The sequence below is a fragment of the Stegodyphus dumicola genome, chromosome X2 (genome assembly GCF_044657685.1).
Source record: "Stegodyphus dumicola isolate Sdum_Otavi_A_Nest chromosome X2, ASM4465768v1".
NCBI lineage: Eukaryota > Metazoa > Arthropoda > Arachnida > Araneae > Eresidae > Stegodyphus > Stegodyphus dumicola.
Window position 1 is genome coordinate 139043307 of NC_140781.1, and position 21635 is coordinate 139064941.

Below are 21635 nucleotides of genomic sequence, written 5' to 3' on the forward strand. Positions count from 1 at the left end.
ACGTGGTTAAGAATGTTGTAGGTGACAACGATTCCATATTTTTCTATTTATAATAAATGTAATAATTTACAAGTGTGCTAATTACATAATTTATTTATGTATGTAATAATTTTCTACATGTAAAAAAAGCATACTTACTAGGGAGCATTTTTCAGTAAACTAAACTAACTCAGAACAGAAACTACAGAAATTTCATGTGAGATGAAACATGTCAAAAGAATTTTCTGAAAACTGAACAAATCTATTAATCCCTTCACTAACAAGAAGAGATAATGGTCGAAGTTGGTTGTCAGGCGCTCGAATTCCAAACGGTTCTCTTACAACCCTAGGAGACAACACCCCTGTCTGGAACCTAACGCGGAAATGTATAAGCGAAGGATGAGTAATAATTACGTATTTGTATTTTATCAAGGGCCGCTATTGGCTTTCTCTTTTATTATTAGAAATATGTACGTAGGTATATATATATATATATTTAAGGATTTTTTGTGGCACAGGTTTTTCACATTCCAAAGGAACATTTCTCTTACACTCAACCAGATTTCCCGCTTTAGGATATGTTCGACAAAACATTTGGAAATTGTGAAGATATTGCCGTATAATGTAAATTGCAGATATTAATTTTAATACTTCAGCTCAGTACAATCATGGAGCTATTTTGTGGGTTATTTATTTATTTATGTACTTGCCTATTATTAATGGCAAAGCACATTACGGTTACCTGCCTAAAGAGAATGCTGCCTTGAGGAGGATTTTCTGTGGAAAGCTGGCGAGAATTCAAGTTACACATAGCAGAAATCACGGAAACGTCTATGCAGCAAGTCCATTCGCTGGACTTAGTTTAATTATCAGTACTCAGCGGTTTTATTCGTTTGCCGTTGATGGATTTAATATTAGGGTTCCAGATATACATTTTAGGGAACACGCGTAAACTATATAAAGAAATGCTTGTAAAAGAACTTTTAGGCTTTCATTACAGTTGTGATTTGTATATAGAAAAATAAGCAGTACTATTAAGCGTGATACAGAATTAAAAACGCTCAGGAAAGTTTAATTTAAAAAAAAAAAAAAATCTATATAATTTGCAACTGATTGCGCTTAAATGCCAAACTTTAATGCTTAAGTTTTGAGGAATCATTATATTAGACCAAAACCAATTGGACCTTGTGTTCGTAATATATATATATTATATGTATAGGATGATAATGGGCGTTAATCTACCAAATCTGAGAGAGATTCGATACTCATTAGCTTAACGTTAAAGAGAAATATTTACATGATATGTAGTTCGTAATCTGCTGTATAAGGAGATAATGCAAGGTAAAAGTGCTTAAAAGTACTAACAAAAAAAAAAAAAAAAAAAAAAAAAAAAAATTAAGTAGCAATTTTAAGGAACAAATTCGAAACAAAATATATGTGTGTGTGTGTGTGTGATTATGGCAAAGCCTCGAGGGCTATCTGTCTAAGGGGAGGGATGCCTTCGTGGAGGACTTTCTAAGGGAAACTGGCTCGTATACACGTTACACAAACAAAATATATGATAAAAGGTTATTATAGCATGTAATGAAAGTAAAATTAAGTATTAGAATTTAGTATAAGGGAAATGAAGAACAGTTGGAAATTAATTTAATGGGCAATGGCTCCACACTGAAAATGGATTTTTTAGAATATGTAAAAGGAAGGTAGAGGAACTACTGAACATAAGGAGAAGTCAAGAAAATAGAAAAATTAAACAAGAACTTAAGCTAAATAATAACTAAGCAATACTAAAGAAACAATAATAAACGCAAGAACTGGCAAAAAATAAAGTACTAGTAAATACATCACTTATTAAAATACAACTTTAAATGCTTAGCATTTTTTAATGACGTAAGTCTGTCTGTATAATAGCTTGGAATAATATGGCTATATTGTAAAAATATTAGTGAAAAAGAAATGAAATAAAAGTTTTTCATGTAAATATATGACATTACGAACAATTTATTCGTCCCATTTATACCCATTTATTCGTCAATTATTATTTAGGAAAGTGTTTATAACATTTGAAATTAAGTAATCATAAAGCATATGAATTAAATTTACTGCATGTGAATAAATGAATGAACTATATGAATAAATTACTTCAATTAGAGATATTCTTAACGTGACTTAGTAACCATATTTGCAAATAATCTTTTGAAACCTGAAGCTAGGCTGAAAGGGTTACCTTTATAATCGTCACAATAAATATTATTCTGTTCATAGATACATAAAATAAGCCGTTACAAACGTCTTTTGTTAATTAGAATTATGATGCAAAAATTTACAGAAATTATCACTTAAATCTCATTACTATAATATAACCAAATTCTAATGCACAAGAACGTAGGCATTAAAATATATATGAAGTAGGTTTAAAAAGAAATCTATAAACAAAAAATTAAAATTCTCGAGATATACAGCATACGGAGTAAAAAACTGTTTTATTATCCATGATAATACTAAAAATTTTATTAATTTTCAACCATATATATTGTAAATTAAATGTATTCGTATTACATCAATTGGAAAAATAATTCAAAAACCAAATTAATATTTAAATTATTAAAACATATGTTTATTTCTTTAATATAGCTCAGTCTGTTAAACAGGATGTAACATCACCCTGCTTAATATAGGGGGGGGGAAGTCAAGCCAAGTCAATAGATTTTTAAAATCCTTAACCTAAAAATCCAAAATTTAGAAAAACACCTTAAGAAACGTTTCTAATGAAAAACTATGTCTGCGAGTGATTTTAAAACATCAATAAAAAAATAAAATAAAATAAAAAAAAAAAAAAAACTATAACACATCTATTATAGCAATATTGGTGAAAATTATAACTGGATGCTGAATTGAAATTTAACACACTAAATTCTTAGGCCTGAAAATTTTATTTTCTAAAATTACATTAGAACTAATTCTTCCCCTTTAAATTGCTGAACTATGAAACGGCATGCAACAAACATCAAATCTGCTTCAAAGGTACTATACTCTGGGATGTACAAATAACTAACATCCCAGCACATGCGCACAAAGCAAGTATAAGTAAGGTACACTGTCAATATTGGTAATTTGGTATGGCACGTGTAAGAAGGAGCAGCGTGTGTCGCAATTCGACCGCGGCTAGGATCGGAACATTGGTAATTTGGTATGGCACGTGTAAGAAGGATCAGCGTGTGTCGCAATTCGACCGCGGCTAGGATCGGAACTGCAGTTGATCGTTCCACGACTTCTCTCTCGTAGTTCACCGCGATTGTCAGGCGAATGCGGAATCGATGGGAAAAACTGTGCGGCTCCGTTTTGCCGTTAGTGTCAGCAGCATCTCTCCTTAACATATTTTATGATTGACGCATGCGCAGTCGATATTTTTTCAGCATGGTAGCCGTCGTCGTTCGGCATCGAATAGTTCAGTAAAATAGTTAGGAGCGTCTCAATTTAACCCTATCTAGTATGGATTTCACTGAGAAAGATATTTGCTTTCTTTGCGAGACATATTTTCATCACTTTCTAATTTATTTCGTCGTAATGAATTAATAAGGCTTAGTTAAACGTGTAATAACAAAAATTATGTACTCATTTCATTGTGCAAGGATTCTGTTTAAAATCTTTGTTTTGTTTCAATCGGCAGTGTGTGGTCATGTGACTCTCATATCTAGTGTATCTTTGATGGTTACATGCGTATTATCAAACATTCCCGATTATCTACATAGATCTGTTTATTAGATAACTGGGCTACTTCTTGGATCAAGTAATAAAACATAAACTCACAAGGACTTTTATAGGTATATTTTTGTAGATTTCTATGAACATGTTTTTTGTGTACAGTTTAAATTTTTTTCTAACATTTTTTCTTTGAATTGTTATATCCAACATTTTATAAGCGTGCAGAAAAAGCAACACTTTTTGTGAAACATTTCTGAAAAGGAAAATTGTAATTTGCAATATTTATGCCTATGTAGTGTGATTTCAAGTTTTACAGCATGGAAAAAAGTATGAAGCAACTTAGGCAGATAGCTCTGCTGTGCTTTGCCATATTCATTAAACCTAACTTATATGTTATGCAGCTTATAAACAAGGTATATAAATGTTGACTTTAATTTCCTATGTATTTTGCTTATGTATATAATTCAGGAATGTGCTAACTGATTTCAAATTTTAAATTTTTTTTCAATTTTAGAATTGAACCTGTTACCAGGTCCCAATGGCCCTTATTTCCAAGATCGTTTGTTTTTGAATAACTTTCAGGAAATAAGTGCTTTTAGGACATTTACAGAGTATTTTTTTATAAAACTTAGAAAAGATGGACACGCTTGCTGTCCAAGTTAAGGTTCAAAATTTGTCTAAAGTTTCATCTGAAATTTTATTAAATTTTCGAATGACAAGTTTATTGTCCAAGTTAAGGTTCAAAATTTGTCTAAAGTTTTCTTTAGAAATTTTACTGAATTTTCTTGCATTTATCTAATTAGTTTATAATTTGAACTTACTCTTATCCTTGTTTAAATTAGCTCATTACAAATTTGGAACTACTTCTATATAGTTTATGCATTAATCTAATTAATTAAGAAAAACAATGTTGGCTATCCAGATGATAAGCATTTCCTCTGTTACACCAACTCCTGGATGAAAAAATTCAGAACAATGCCAAAAGTTTGGGAGAAAAAAAAAAAAAAAACTAAGAAATTAATTAAGTTTGTGGTCAAGGAAATTCAGAATCCTCCTTCATATCGCCTGGAAAAACATCAAGAATCTCTTTGGCTGATGCTAGAAAAACTTTATACTTATTTATGAACAGAATAGTACCTATCAGCTGTAAAATTAGCCAAAACACTATTTTTATCAAGCTATTTTTATTATATATATATACATAAATAATTTATTATTAGAAAATATATTTATATATCATCTCCAAGGAAAAGAAATTTAATTAATGCTATGAACTATTAGAAAAAAATTTAATAAGTATTTTTAAGTAGCTTTTCAAGTATTATTAAATATACGTATTGTAGTAAAAATTATTTAAAATCTGTAAAGAAAACTTTAAAAATTCCAAATCTAACTGAAAAAGTAGCTATTATTACTGATCGCAGATTAATTGACTTGTCAAGGGCAACAAACCAATCTACTGTCAATTAACAATAACCAAATTAAGTGAGAGTGTTTCGTCTATTTTCGAATAAGAATCACATTAGTAATTCTGTTAGGGTTAGCTTATAAGTTATGAAGAATAGTAATTCTGTTAGGGTTAGCTTATAAGAAGAATACTCAATTATTAGAAAGATATTGGTCTATTTAGTTAACTTAAACTAGTATATATATTAATTAAGTACGTACGTAAACTTACATACTAATAAAGAACAATGCCAGGAAGGAAATTAAACTTACCTTACTTGTCTGCAAATGCTTTTACAAAATGTCTCAAATACGTGTAATGTAAATGTAGCGGGATTGCCGTAATAAGTAATTGGCGAAGTGTTGTTCTCCAATTGAGATATGGCAGCCTTAAATTGGCGAGAAAACATTCCTTGCAGATGATATATAAATACCTTTTCTAATAATAAATTATTGTTTTAATATTTAGCTGCCTTAGCGCAAGTTTTAGGCATTTTAAAATGCTATAATTATTTTTATACTTAACAAACATTCTCTATTCATAAAAAGCATTTTTGAAGCTAATTAAATTTTAAATGAAATTGAATAACAAATAAATTATTAATTATTGCCTTGCACTTGATTTACATATACTTTAAGAATTTCAACGATATTGTTGATTAGTTTGCAGCAATTTCATTTAAAATTTAATTGATTTTAAACTTCCTTTTTACGAATAGAGAATGTTTGTTAAATTAAAATTTCATTCTTTGCAGTAATGGCGCAAGAGAATTATTTAATTTTTTTTAACTTTACTATATTCTTTTGAAACAATTATTTTTACTTATATATAATATTGGTAACTTTCCATGGGAGTGCAAACAATCAAAAGTACTAAATGCTATCATTAAAACACTGAAGCAGATATAAATTCTGCATTGCTTTTTAACTGACAGTTTGGAGAAAATAACATGTCGTTAGCCAAATAACATACTGAGGTTAACGTAGTGAGCTAAATAACATAATGTGTGTTAGGATCAGGTTCAATATCTAAAGAAGGCATGGATGTTATTTATCCAACTGTGCATACTATCACTGTGGCATGGTAGTATTTCAAATTTATTATGCCAAAAACTCAGTAAGATGCTAATGGTAAGGAAAAAGCAGTAAAAGATACATATTTTGTGAGTGTTCATTCAAATTTATAAACATTTTCAGCATTGTTGCAATTAATAAAAAAATTTTATAATATCATGTACACAAAGATGGGATTCATAAAGTTTGTAATGGCACAGTAATGTAATAAAATGTCTCAAAATATTACTGTAAAATATTTATTAGAGAAATTTATAATTGCTTGACAACTACATTTATCACATGCTTAAGAAGCAAATTATTACTTAAAATATGTGTATCTTATCAGTGTAAATGTATGATGTATGTTTTTAAATAATTTATATCCCATCCCTGAATATGCATTATATGCATTAGCCCCTCATTGCATACTGTACATAGTGGCAGAGAATCATTTTCAAATAAGGAAAACAATTACTCCAATGTCTGTTTGTGCATTTAACTTAAGCAACTATACTAAAAATCAAGACATTGCTTCATAGGAAATATTAATAGCATTGCACCATGCTTTGTGTACCTAATTTCATGTAAGAAATAATGACTCACTATGGTTATTTTCTTTAAATTCCTTTAAGCATAATTTAAGGTTAAACTAGAAAAATTGGTTGAGGTCATGATAAAATTTATAAATTAGTGTATACGTGTGGTCTCATTTACTTAATCCTCTATTTCTATGAGTTTAAGTAGGTATTTCTTGAAGAAGGGAGCTTTACTATTTGTCTGAATATTTGTATTATGTAATAAATTCAACGTTATAATTATATTCATTAATGAATATAAATGAAGTCATCTGAATAGATATGCTGCAAGGTGTGTTCATGACAAGCACACCAGAAGCTATTAGTGTAAGACTTCTGTAGATACTAATTTCCTAGCTAGTATTGGATTTCTTCAAAGAAAAATTCATAAAAAATTAAAAACCTACTTTCTTGCATTTAAAATGTTATTCAGCCAGTTTGTAATGGCAGAGTAATGTAAGAAAATGTCTCAAAATTGTACTGTAAAATATTTATTAGTAAAATTTATAATTACATACCAGCCACATTTATAACATGCTTAAGAAGCAAATTATTACTTAAAATATGTGTATCTTGTCAGTGTAAATGTATGATGTATGTTTTTAAATAATTTATATCCCATCCCTGAATATGCATTATATGCATTAGCCCCTCATTGCATACTGTACATAGTGGCAGAGAATCATTTTCAAATAAGGAAAACAATTACTCCAATGTCTGTTTGTGCATTTAACTTAAGCAACTATACTAAAAATCAAGACATTGCTTCATAGGAAATATTAATAGCATTGCACCATGCTTTGTGTACCTAATTTCATGTAAGAAATAATGACTCACTATGGTTATTTTCTTTAAATTCCTTTAAGCATAATTTAAGGTTAAACTAGAAAAATTGGTTGAGGTCATGATAAAATTTATAAATTAGTGTATACGTGTGGTCTCATTTACTTAATCCTCTATTTCTATGAGTTTAAGTAGGTATTTCTTGAAGAAGGGAGCTTTACTATTTGTCTGAATATTTGTATTATGTAATAAATTCAACGTTATAATTATATTCATTAATGAATATAAATGAAGTCATCTGAATAGATATGCTGCAAGGTGTGTTCATGACAAGCACACCAGAAGCTATTAGTGTAAGACTTCTGTAGATACTAATTTCCTAGCTAGTATTGGATTTCTTCAAAGAAAAATTCATAAAAAATTAAAAACCTACTTTCTTGCATTTAAAATGTTATTCAGCCAGTTTGTAATGGCAGAGTAATGTAAGAAAATGTCTCAAAATTGTACTGTAAAATATTTATTAGTAAAATTTATAATTACATACCAGCCACATTTATAACATGCTTAAGAAGCAAATTATTACTTAAAATATGTGTATCTTGTCAGTGTAAATGTATGATGTATGTTTTTAAATAATTTATATCCCATCCCTGAATATGCATTATATGCATTAGCCCCTCATTGCATACTGTACATAGTGGCAGAGAATCATTTTCAAATAAGGAAAACAATTACTCCAATGTCTGTTTGTGCATTTAACTTAAGCAACTATACTAAAAATCAAGACATTGCTTCATAGGAAATATTAATAGCATTGCACCATGCTTTGTGTACCTAATTTCATGTAAGAAATAATGACTCACTATGGTTATTTTCTTTAAATTCCTTTAAGCATAATTTAAGGTTAAACTAGAAAAATTGGTTGAGGTCATGATAAAATTTATAAATTAGTGTATACGTGTGGTCTCATTTACTTAATCCTCTATTTCTATGAGTTTAAGTAGGTATTTCTTGAACAAGGGAGCTTTACTATTTGTTTCAAATGCTGTGAATTGAATTCACTAGTCAAAGAAAAAAGGAAGCCATCTGAATAGATCTGCTGCATAGTGTGATCATGAGAAGTACCACTAGAGGCAATTAAGGTAAAAATTTATAATTTCCTAGCTAGTATTGGATTTCTTGAAATACAAATTCGTAAGAAATTAAAAATCTACTTTCTTGCTTGAAACTGTTACTCCAGCAAGACATAAACTTGGATTGATTAAAATTTATTTTATAAAATAGAATGTAAAATTATATTTTTCCTTGTCAAGGTATAATATTTTGTAACAGTGTGTGTATGTTATGTTGTGCAATATTTTCTTTTTCATATATATTGCTGAACCATAATAGAGTTAAATTATATGTAATTTCTCAAAAAAAAAATATGAATAATGACAGATTTCTAAAGTGGCATTTATGCAAGTTGGGTAAGACAGACTTACACAATTATCAAGTTTCAGAATATTTTTAACTTAGCTCTTAAATGTTTTAGTGTGCACTTAGGATTAGTCAGTTTAGAAGCATAAAGTTTTGTAAATGTGCCTAGAAACAATGATATTAAAGAAGATAAGATTTAACGCATTCTGAATATTAGTATTATGTAATAAATTCAACGTTATAATTATATTCATTAGTGAATATAAATGAAGTAATCTGAATAGATATGCTGCAAGGTGTGTTCATGACAAGCACCACCAGAAGCTATTAGTGTAAGACTTCTGTAGATACCTAATTTCCTAGCTAGTATTGGATTTCTTCAAAGAGAAATTCATAAAAAATTAAAAACCTACTTTCTTGCATTTAAAATGTTATTCAGCCAGTTTGTAATGGCAGAGTAATGTAAGAAAATGTCTCAAAATTGTACTGTAAAATATTTATTAGTAAAATTTATAATTACATACCAGCCACATTTATAACATGCTTAAGAAGCAAATTATTACTTAAAATATGTGTATCTTGTCAGTGTAAATGTATGATGTATGTTTTTAAATAATTTTTATCCTGTAACTGAATATACATTATATGCATTAGTCCCTCATTGCATATTATATATAGTGGCAAAGAATCATTTTCAAATAAGGAAAACAATTACTTCAATCTCTATTTGTGCATTTAACTGAAGCAGCTGTACTAAAAATCAAGACATTGCTCCATAGGAAATATTAATAGCATTGCACCATGCTTTGTATACCTAATTTCATGTAAGAATTAATGATTTACTATGGTTAATTTATTTTAATTCCTCTAAGCATAATTTAAGGTTAAACTAGAAAAAATGGTTGAGATAATGACAAAATTTATCAATTAGTGTATAAGTGTGCTCTCATTTACTTAATCCTTTAATTCTGTGAGTTTAAGTAGGTATTTCTTGAACAAGGGAGCTTTACTATTTGTTTGAAATGCTGTGGATTGAATTCAGGAGACAACACAATCAAGAAAGGAAGTTATCTGAATAGATCTGTTGCATAGTGTTTTCATGAGAAGTACCACTAGAAGCTTTTAAGGTAAAACTTTTGTAATTTCCTAATTTCCTAGCTAGTATTGGATTACTTGAAAGAAAAATTCATAATAAATTAAAAACCTACTTTCTTGCTTTGGAACTGTTATTCGAGCAAGGCATATACTTGGATTGATTAACATTTATTTTATGAAATTGAATGCAAAATTACATTTTTCTTTGTGAAGCTATAAGTGGTGGTGTATTTAATTATGGCAAAGCACAGTAGGACAATCTGCCTAAGGGGAGGGACGCCTTCGTGAGGACTTTCTAGGTGAAACTGGCTCGTATACACCGTCAAGCTGTAAGATTTTGTAACAGTGTGTGTATGTTACGTTGTGCAATATTTTCTTTTTCATATATATTGCCTATCCATAATAGAGTTGAATTAATGTAATTTCTAAAAATTAATCTGAATTATGACAGATTTCTAAAGTGACATTTATGCAAGTTGGATTATAAGACAGACTAAAACAATTATTAAGCTTCAGAATATTTTTAACTCAGCTATTAAATGTTTTTAGTATGCAGAGTCTGTTTAGAAGCATGAAATATGACTAGAGACAATGATAAAAAAACAAGATAAGATTTAAAGCATTATGAATATTTGTATTTTGTAAAAAAATTCAACCTTATAGTTATATTCATTAAACATTTATATTACATATTACTATTATATTTATTATTATGTACATTAGTTTTTATTCTTTTTATATTTATTACTATGTACAAACGTTACTATTATTATAATTATTATTATTATACACATTATTGTGTCATTACTTAGCTGCTTTAGTGCACGTTTTAGGCATTTTAAATTACTCAATTATTTTTACACATATAATAATAGTGACTTTCCATGTAAGTACAGATAATCAAATGTACTAAATGATATCATTAATATACTAAAGCAGATATAATTCTGCGATGCTTTTAAGTGACAGTTTGTGGATTATAAAATGTGGTTAGCTAAATAACATAATGAGTAGAAAATGTGGTTGCTGTGTTGTTATGATCAGGTTCCATATCCAAAGAAGGCATGGATGTTACTTTTCCAACAATATGTGCATACTATCACTGTGGCATGGTAGCATTTCAAATTTATTATGCCACAAATCTCACTGAAATGCTGATGGTAAGGAAAGAGTAGTTTAAGATACATGTTTTGTGACTGTTCATTAAATTGAGCAAAGCTATTTTCTCACCACAGATAGCCAAGGCATTTGTCTGTGGTGGATGCCATATTAACGTATTGAGCTGAGCATTTTCAGAAACATTTTCAGCATTGTTGCAATTAATGAAAAATGTTTATAATATCATTTACACAAAGATGGGGTTCAGCCTGTTTGTAATAGCGCAGTGATGTAACAAAATGTCTCAAAATTGTACTGTAAAATATTTATTAGTAAAATTTATAATTACATAACAGCTATATTTATCACATGCTTAAGAAGCAAATTATTACTTAAAATATGTGTATCTGATCTGTGTAAACGTGTGATGTATGTTTTTAAATAATTTTTATCCTGTAACTGAATATACATTATATGCATTAGTCCCTCATTGCATATTATACGAGGGCTATCCAGAATCTAGATTACGTTTTGGAATAAAAAAATAAACAAAGTATAGGAAACAAATTTTATTATATACAGATGAAAGCCACACTCAAATACTACTTTTCTACATAGTCACCATACAAATTAAGGCATTTATCGTAGCGATGTACGAGCTTGGAAATTCCTTCGTCGAAAAATTCGGCCGCCTGCGCCTTCAACCACTTCGTTACCTCTTTTTGCCTTCCATCTTGCACAAAACTTGTGGTAACCAAGCTTTTCGCTGATGATTTCGTGCAACAAACTTCGCGAAATTTGTGGAAAACTCAAAGAAAGTTCCGTTATTGTGAAATTTCGATTTTCACGGACTTTAGCATCGACTTTTTCGAGAAGTTCGGCGGTCACTATGCTGGGTCTCCCACTTCGATCTTCGTCATGAACATTGGTTCGGCCATTTTGAAATCTTATGACCCACTGACGCACTCCACCTTCAGTGATAATGTTGTCCCCATACACTTCACGAAGCTGCCGATAGATTTCTATCGGTTTACAGTTTTTTGCAGTCAGAAACCTTATTACTGAGCGCACCTCGCAGCTCGCGGGATTTTCAATTAACGCAGACATTTCAAACCGTCACAGTATCTGAACGGAGCACAGCACGAACCTCTCACTAGCACGGCTAGATGCAGACTGAGCTGCGCAACGCTCTGACCCCAAGATGGCCGCGCTAGCCCCGCCCCTAGCGGACACAGACGGAAACGTAATCTACTTCCTGGATGGCCCTCGTATATAGTGGCAAAGAATCATTTTCAAATAAGGAAAACAATTACTTCAATCTCTATTTGTGCATTTAACTGAAGCAGCTGTACTAAAAATCAAGACATTGCTCCATAGGAAATATTAATAGCATTGCACCATGCTTTGTATACCTAATTTCATGTAAGAATTAATGATTTACTATGGTTAATTTATTTTAATTCCTCTAAGCATAATTTAAGGTTAAACTAGAAAAAATGGTTGAGATAATGACAAAATTTATCAATTAGTGTATAAGTGTGCTCTCATTTACTTAATCCTTTAATTCTGTGAGTTTAAGTAGGTATTTCTTGAACAAGGGAGCTTTACTATTTGTTTGAAATGCTGTGGATTGAATTCAGGAGACAACACAATCAAGAAAGGAAGTTATCTGAATAGATCTGCTGCATAGTGTTTTCATGAGAAGTACCACTAGAAGCTTTTAAGGTAAAACTTTTGTAATTTCCTAATTTCCTAGCTAGTATTGGATTACTTGAAAGAAAAATTCATAATAAATTAAAAACCTACTTTCTTGCTTTGAAACTGTTATTCCAGCAAGGCATACACTTGTACTGATTAACATTTATTTTATAAAATAGAATGTAAAATTACATTTTTCCTTTTCAAGCTATAAGATTTTGTAACAGTGTGTGTATGTTATGTTGCGCAATATTTTCTTTTTCATATATATTGCTGAACCATAATATAGTTGAATTATATGTAATTTCTAAAAAAGTCTGAAATATGACAGATTTGTAAAGTGACATTTATGCGAGTTGAATTATAAGACAGACTAAAATTAGTATTAATTTTCAGAATATTTTTAACTCAGCTCTTAAATATTTAAATGTTTTAGTGCGCACTTAGGATTAGTCAATTTAGAATCTTAAGTTTTGTATTTTACTTAAGTTTTGTAAGTATGACTAGAGACAATGATAATAAACAAGAGAAGATTTTACGCATTCTGAAGATTTTGATAATATAATAATTTAATTCTTATAGTTATATTATTTAATCTTTATTATTACATATTTTTATGATATTTATTATTATGTACAGTCGTTATTATTATTATTACTATTATATTTATTATTATCTACATTCATTATTATTATTAATACTATATACAATATATATTAATATTATATATATATTAATACTATATATATATCTGTTATTCAAGATTCATTATGTAAAAACTGCTGTTTAAGTTTTGCAACTTTTGCATAAATCTGTATGCTTTTCAGGTATTAAGATATGTTTAAATCCATATGTTGTTTAATATACTTCAAAAATATTTCTGAAATTAGTCATTGAAATTTGTAATAGCTTTTATTAATCAAACCTTCATAAAATGCACTCTTTTGTAAACATACATGTATTTTATTTGCATTAAATTTAACTGGGCATTTTTGATTATCTATGTAGTATCTGATTCATAGTAATGAATATAGAATAAATTACTACTGAGAATAATGATTGAAATAAGAATAATAAAATAATGATTGAAAAAATAATATAAAAAGTTTAACGTTCTGCAGTCATTTCAAAGATAATGTGAAGCTTAAAATCTTTAAACGTAATTTACGAAAAATATATTCGAAATATCACTGAAGTCGAAAATAATACGTTGAATAATTATACTTTTTTTAAAGATACCAACAATAGCTTATCTGAAAAAACTACTTCAATATTTTACTACATGCATTTCTTCTTCAAAAACTTTTATTTTGCTGTTATTTCACTTCTAAATGCAACTTTCGTATGTTTATCATAAAATTTTTGAAAATTATTACCACTTGAATGCAATTTTTTCTCTTTTACTTACTTGAAACTTACTTTTTTGTTTAAGTTATTTTATTTACTATGCTCATTATACTTTTTCGGTTACGTTCATTTCAGTTTAGTTTCAAATTATCTTACTATCAATTAATCACGTATTTGGCAATATAGTATGATATGTTTGCTTTTAATTTTTTAATTGCCAAGTAACTGATAAAAGACAAAATATGGTAACCCAAGCAAATTCGTAACATTTCTAAACAGCCAATGGGTTGCAGAATTAGAGGATTTGGGTTAAAAAAAGGAGACGGTCGTAAATAGTCAGTTACTAAGAAATGTGCGCGCTGTGTTGATAAAGAGAAATTTAACAGAAAAAATAACATTTTAAACATTATTCATAGGCCAAACGAAAAATATTTAATACTGTTTATATAAAGAATTACTGATTTGCTATTCACATAGGCTCAGATATACGGGAAATGTACTCGGGACCTAACAAGCATATGCAAAAATTGATTTTGCTGTTTTTTCTCTCATGTTTATATTCTTGAATTGCTTTAAATTAATGCTTTAATTTCCTGTAATTTGTAATAATAAATTAACAGTATTTCACATTTGTTTCCTAACAACCTACTTTCTTGCACATCAACTTTGGTTTGATATTTCATCCCATATTTACTGCTATCGTAAAAGTTTTTTTTTAAATTTATTTCAGTTTTTAGGTATTCTATTTCAGTTAGATTTAGCAATACTGGAATTCCCACTGACCACTTAACGGTGCGGAACAAAATAAACGCTGTTGCGGATTAGTAAAAAACAATCAAAAATTGAGAAAATAAAACAAGGTACTTCTAAAAACATATACGTACCTGATCAGATAATAATAAATCTTAGATCCATAGGATATGGGAGAAACGTTCTGAGACCTGAATCAGTATACTGAGTTAAAGTCGTGTTTTGAGTCAGAACTTCACAGATTTTGAATTTTTAAACATTAATTGAAGAGACACAGATGCAGGGAAAAAATAATTATTGATGAATGATGCAAAAATAACCTTTTATGAGCGAGAGACGAAAAGTGAGCTGGGCTCGAACCGTTGATCCGAGAGTCTACAGCCGTAAGTGCTAGCCACAGCGCAGTTGATGAAAAAGTGTGACAAAGTGGTTAAAAAAGTGTTATAAAATTGAAGCACCCTAAAATGAAGAAGAGACGTTCTTTCTTTCAAAAGTTGTGCAGGAGAGATGTTCATATAAGCAAGCAATTATGTATTTAGATCTAACATGTTTAATAAATGTGCTGCGTAGGATTTGGAAAAGTAATCTTCTGGAATAATTTCATAGTTTAAGATTTCAAAAAAATTTGCAGCCTGATTTATTTCGGCATTATGGTAGAAATTTTCGTTTAGCCTATTGAAATAGTCTTTACCGTAATCAGCCTATAAGTAATCAAAATCGTAAAAACAACCTTGTATTTAGCGTAGGTATAATGAAACACTTAATCGATTTCGAGGGCAGCTAAAGGTCCCTCCTCATCAGGAGAAAGAAATACCTAGAAAGAAGAAAATAAAGGAGAAGGAGTCACAGAAACACGTGGTCCTTATCAGCACTGCACGTGGTTATAACTAGATTTTTAATCAGAGTTGCACTGGCCTCCTACTTTTACTGAGCCAGGCTATCTGATCGAGCATGAAAAATTAGCGAAGTTAAAAATCTAGTTATAACCACGTGCAGTGCTGATAAGGACCACGTGTTTCTGTGACTCCTTCTCCTTTATTTTCTTCTTTCTAGGTATTTCTTTCTCCTGATGAGAAGGGACCTTTAGCTGCCCTCGAAATCGATTGAGTGTTTCATTATACCTACGCTAAATACAAGGTTGTTTTTACGGTTTTGATTGTCACATTAGCGTGTTTCTCTTCTAGTCCAGCCTATAAGTCTTTATGCATATTAATGTTCTCCGGTAATAAGATGATGAAATTTATTTTCCTAAATTTGTAGCTTGTTAATTTCATTCACCTCTCATATAGTGTCTTTAGGTGCCATTAGTCTTCTTCAGTTGCTTTAGCCTTTAGTTGTCCGCTCATGATAGATCGCCAACAGTGTATAGCCAACCCCACCAGAGAAGTATAACGTATGCTAAGGCGAGACACTACTGACGCCTGACAGGACAGACATATCCTCTCCACCTTGCCTGATCGTATAGCCACGTAAGTACTCTGAATCAGGAACTTGGCTTGTATGCTGGACGACAATGTCTGAATGGACAGTGTGACAATGCCTGCAGCTTCACGGATTGTCAGCGATCAATGTTGCAGCTTCCATTAACACTTCAGCAGAGTAAAGCCGGGACAAAGGTAAAGCAAATGAGTCACTTGCTTCAGATAAATTGCAAGAAAGGGTGCCAAATGGCTACAAAACGTTAGAAATTCATTTGAATTGAAAATTCATTCATCATTGAAATTGCTTTTTGTTTTATCCAAGATTGTAATTTGTTTTATTTAATTTATTTTACCTTACATGTCCAACAATATTTGATAAGGAAACTTTTTTGCTCACCTTTTCTTCAAGAAACTTACAGGACACGTGGAATTCTTTACCATTTTATCACATGTAAAATTTTATTTACACAACTATTTACAATTCGTTTGCTTACAGAAAAAATATTTATCTTTTTTTTTCTGTCGTTGCCGATACATCCTAATCAAAACATCCGCAAGGCGGTATGAAAAACGGTAAATATAAAAGATAAAAGCTGCGCTCTCTTCGTGACCAACAGCATGAAACTGCGGCATCCCCCTTTCAATGAATTCTTGGTTCGTCAAAGGATTGGATTAAACATATCACTAATTTCTTCTTCAGCTAAGACCAAGTCTTTGGGAAGGTCAGCCATTTGACGCCGCGCCATCCAGTATAGCCGTGTCCATCCTTCCATTGTGTCTTCTCAAGTTTCTACATCCAACAGCATTGAAGGTGCGGAGATGTCAATTCATGTGATGTCGCAGTGTCCTGAGACCTACTGTACATGAATATCTGTAATTCCCTGTAGTTTGAGCAGTCTTTCCTGGCACTGGGCTACAAGTTGTTCTTCAAGGGGTTCTGTTAAGATGACTAATTTACAATTAACCCTAAAATTACCTTAGACGCTAAATGTTTTTAATGTTCTAAAATGTTCTTAATGTTCTTTCTTCAAGAATGTTCTTAATGTTTCTTCAAGAAATCCGCAGGACACTTGGAATTCTTTGCGTCTTATCACACGAAAAATTGTATTTATGGTTATTTACATTTAGATTTCTAATTGAAAAACATTTATCTATCGTTGCTGTTTCCAAAAATCTGCAAAGAGATAATAAAAACAATAAATATAAAATGAAAAGTCTTTCGTGGCCAGCAATACGAAACTGTAAAACAAAACTTAAATCAGGAAAACATTCAGCTTCTTTTCATTGCAAAAACATGAAAACTCTCTTTTCTAGCTGGAGGTATATTAAGAAGCACCGATTTAAAACATCATATTTCAAATAAAGAAAATTATTAACATAATTAAAGATATTTGACAAGCATCTCTGTCTTGATATTGCGTTCATTACCCGTGATGTATCCCCAAATATCTGATTTCCTTTACTCACCTTTTTGTAGTCATATTCTTGGATAAGATTCCTTCTTTCAGATTATTTGGCGCAGCGGTATCAATGTAATAAGAAACAAAGGTATTCAAATATGAATTAACTTGCTTTCTTATTTTACTTTCATGCAAGTTGATTTCTATAATATATAGTTTTTTTATTGTACGGTTTTCGTCAATTCAGAGCAAGAGACCAAGAAAAATTTATGATAAATAACTCAACTGAATTCATAGAAAATCAGTTTTCTGCAGACTTCATATTCTTGAAATTGTAGATTTAGTCTCTTCTCATTCTAAAAGAAACTCTGATAAACTATGAAGAATGGTTAGATAGATGACGCCTAAAAGCGGTGGTATCACGACGTTTCATCGACGTCGATAAATTGTCAAGATGGCGAGGGCAAATAAATTGAGCCTTCACTGCGTTGCAAAGACATTGTTAAAGTTACTACGACCTCATTAAAACTTTTCGGACCGATTTACAAGGTCTTTTCAACGTTATGTACTACTTGGGATTATATATTAACATTCAATAAATACTTAATCAAATTTGCTATATAAAGTATAAAATGGTGAGTCATTGCAAAAATGATCTTAAAATAATATCATCCTGAAGTATATCGTTTTTAAGTTTAACGTGCGTTATCTACATTGAATTTAATATCGTAAAAAACGAAAAATATAAGTCAGGTCTATCGAAACTGTAACTGCAAGCTTGATAGAAAAATTAACCTTGGTTCCAGTCTCAGCGATTGTCTACATGAATATTCTCTTTTTTCTCTGTGTGTAACATAAATATCAGCTTCTTTCCTTTACTAGCTTTTTTTTTTTCTGGAAAGGCCTTTTTTTCCCTTTAGACAGATACCTGCTGTATTCTTCGTCACATTTAATTAAACAAACAAATGCACTAAAATAAAAAGAGAGGGAAACATAAGCTTAAATCGAAAGTTGGTACTATCTTTCACCAAGAGAACCCCGCTTTTTGAACTGTTTCTTATTTCAAGACATGTGTACCTGAAGAAATGCCTGGGACTCGATGAAAAAGTAAGTTTTGGCATATCAGGCTTTTCCCCGACGGGTTCCGTTATATACCTACAAACAGCTACATAGTACCTAGTATATGAATATATTCCTCAAAGGATTTGGAGAAGATGGATTGTAGAAGTTAATGTGAATCCTGCCAGAGGTACTTGGCATGCACGTCAGAACGCATGAAGTGGGTAGCGGCTCATGACTGTCCACATGGTGCAGAATGTAAAAGGAGCTTTGAATGCTCCATTGTAAGCATGAACAGCTTTCAGATGATTGATCGAAATTTGCTTGCAGTGATACCGCCCTTTACGAAGATTTCTATTCCGCTTGGAATACACTGTTTTGTTGGTATGAGTGGAAATTTTGTTCGGTTGTTGAGTATAGGTAGATTTTGATTGCACTGCCTTTATCTTCTTCTAGGCCAGAACCGCTTGTATAGAACTGGAGGTATTTCCATTCACTTGTTTCTTTTTTCATGTTTAATATGATACTAATTTTCTTTCCTGGGTGGCGCTCTTCTGGGTTGTCGATGCTTAGTATTTCTCGTATGCTTATAAGTTCTAAGGAATAGTAGTAGCTATTTTTTCAAGTTGCAGTACTGTCGTCTTGTGGAATTTTTGTTCAGCATGCATAAAAGTGGTGTGCTGTTAGCGATTTGAAGCAAAGCTGAAATTTATATTATTCTTTAGCTTTCGGTCTAGTTGAAAAGGAAGGGCGGCTAGATTGCATTTTTTTTTCTTTCTTTTTACTTTTTGTCATCGGTTCAGCACATATGGGTGTCTCGCATAGGGCAGTCTTTTCGATTACTGTACGGTAGATGAGTTTTTGGGTTGGTTTGTTCATGCCTCATCCTATTCCGTTCGTTTGCTTTAGATTGGTTGTATTGTCTGCATGGTCTATAAAGTTAAGCATTTTATTAATAAATGAAGCCCAAGTATTTTAAGGAGTTAACTATTTTTACTTTACTTCATTCGATTTCCAATCTTGGAAGGCTCGTTGTCTTTGGTGAGGGTTTGTAGATAATTAGGGATTGAGACTTTTCTTCAGAAGTTATTGGGTTTTGCTATTTGAGTACAGAATTGTAATTTTCTAGTATATTGTTTACATTTCTTTGTAACTCGCCTCTGGAGCTGCCTCTCCTGACAAAAGCCGCATTGTCTGCGAAAGCTATGCATTTAAAGTGTTGGGGCCATTTGGGCTTTGCGATTTATCAGATGCCATGTTCCAAAAATCTGCAGTTAGGCATGAGACCTGAGGAAAGTCTATGACTTGCACTTTTTCAGATATACGGCTGTTAGTTATAATTACATTGCGTCTGTTGTTTTGGAATAATTTAAAAAAGTTTCATAGATATTTTTGGGACAGTTTATGTCTTTCACTGTTTCTAGAACCTCCGGCCACCAGAGGCAATCATAGGCTTTACCTGGGAGAAAACCAATGGTGATTTTCAGGACTCCCGCACCACTTCCAGGTTGGATTCCTAACTTCAGCGGTTGCAAAATGCTTTTCTGCAAGATAATACTTTCTAGCAGTGAACAAGTGCAGACATTTTAAAAACATCACGACATTGGAAACATTTTTGGTGGCATGTCAGCAGCTAAAGGATAATAAAGGCTTTGTAAAGCTGTCATAATTTTATAGAACCTGAACCTGTTGAAATTCCGCTTAGCAGCAGATTGTATCAAGCCCTGACTACAAAAACATGTCAATTTTGAACCAAAATTGTAAAAGAAACATTTCAGTATGTTTCAGTCATAAAAACAATTGAAATAGTTTTGTCTAATAGCCATGTAAGAAATTGTATCGAAACTGAAACAATTTATAATGATGGATATTTAAAAAACTTTTGTGATGGAAGTAATTACAAAAATATTTCTTTTTCCAAGAAATATCCTAGAGTAATTAGAATTCAATTATACTATGATGACATATTTATAAACAATCCCTTAGGAACAAAGGTATATGAACACAAATTAGGAGCATTATAGTTAATTATACAAAATATACCTTCATATATAAATTTCTCGCTCAGCGGAATACAGGTCCTTGCACTTTGTCATACTGCAGATGTAACAAAATATGGTATGAGAAAGGTTTCGGCCCCATTTATAAATGAACTTCAACAGCTTGAAAGTGATGCACTTTCGTTAAATGGAGAACCTTTCACTTTAAGAGAAACCATTGCTGCTGTGAGTTAGCTGCTCATCTGTATGGTCTGCTTAGTCCATCAGCTCGTCATGTTTGCAGGATGTGTATGATAAGCAGAGAGGATCTGAATACAGGTACACATACTGCAGTACACAGAACAAAAGAACTACAGTATGAACATTTGTCCAGCATAGGAACAAATAAATCAATGGAAACAGAAAACGAGAGTCCATGAAGAAAGTGTACTACATTCATCTCGTTATTTTCATTTTACTTCGTATTGTTCGTTTGACCCCATGCATGATTTACTTGAAGGGATACGCTCTATGGATCTAAAATTGGTGTTACATCATTATGTGTGTGAGAAACAATATTTTAATTTAACATTGTTTAATGAAAGAATACATTCCTTTAAATATGGATCTCCTGAGGTAAAAAAACAAACCATCTTCGAAATGTTCCCTGGCTAATTTACAAAAACTTTCAGATCACAAACTGAAACAAAAAGCAGCACAGACGTGAACATAAATGAGATTATTTCCTTTCTTAATTTCAGATAAAATTCAAAAAAATGTTAATCACTTAAATTTTATTTTATTATTGAACAGAATATTCGAAAT

General features: G+C 30.9%; 1 protein-coding gene across 5 annotated transcripts in view; it reads right to left on the reverse strand.

Moving 5' to 3' along the window:
• Positions 1–21635, reverse strand: part of LOC118204584 (uncharacterized) — a 144616-nt gene that overhangs the window by 72005 nt on the left and 50976 nt on the right. Inside the window, exon 1 of one of the 5 annotated variants that reach the window (XM_085808813.1) lies at positions 5404–5491. The exons of 3 other annotated variants lie outside the window; for them this stretch is intronic. The gene's annotated coding sequence lies outside the window, so the exon portion shown is untranslated. Of the gene's footprint in view, positions 1–5403; positions 5492–21635 lie in introns of those variants that run through there. One more of the 5 variants, XM_085808811.1, reaches the window with a different exon arrangement.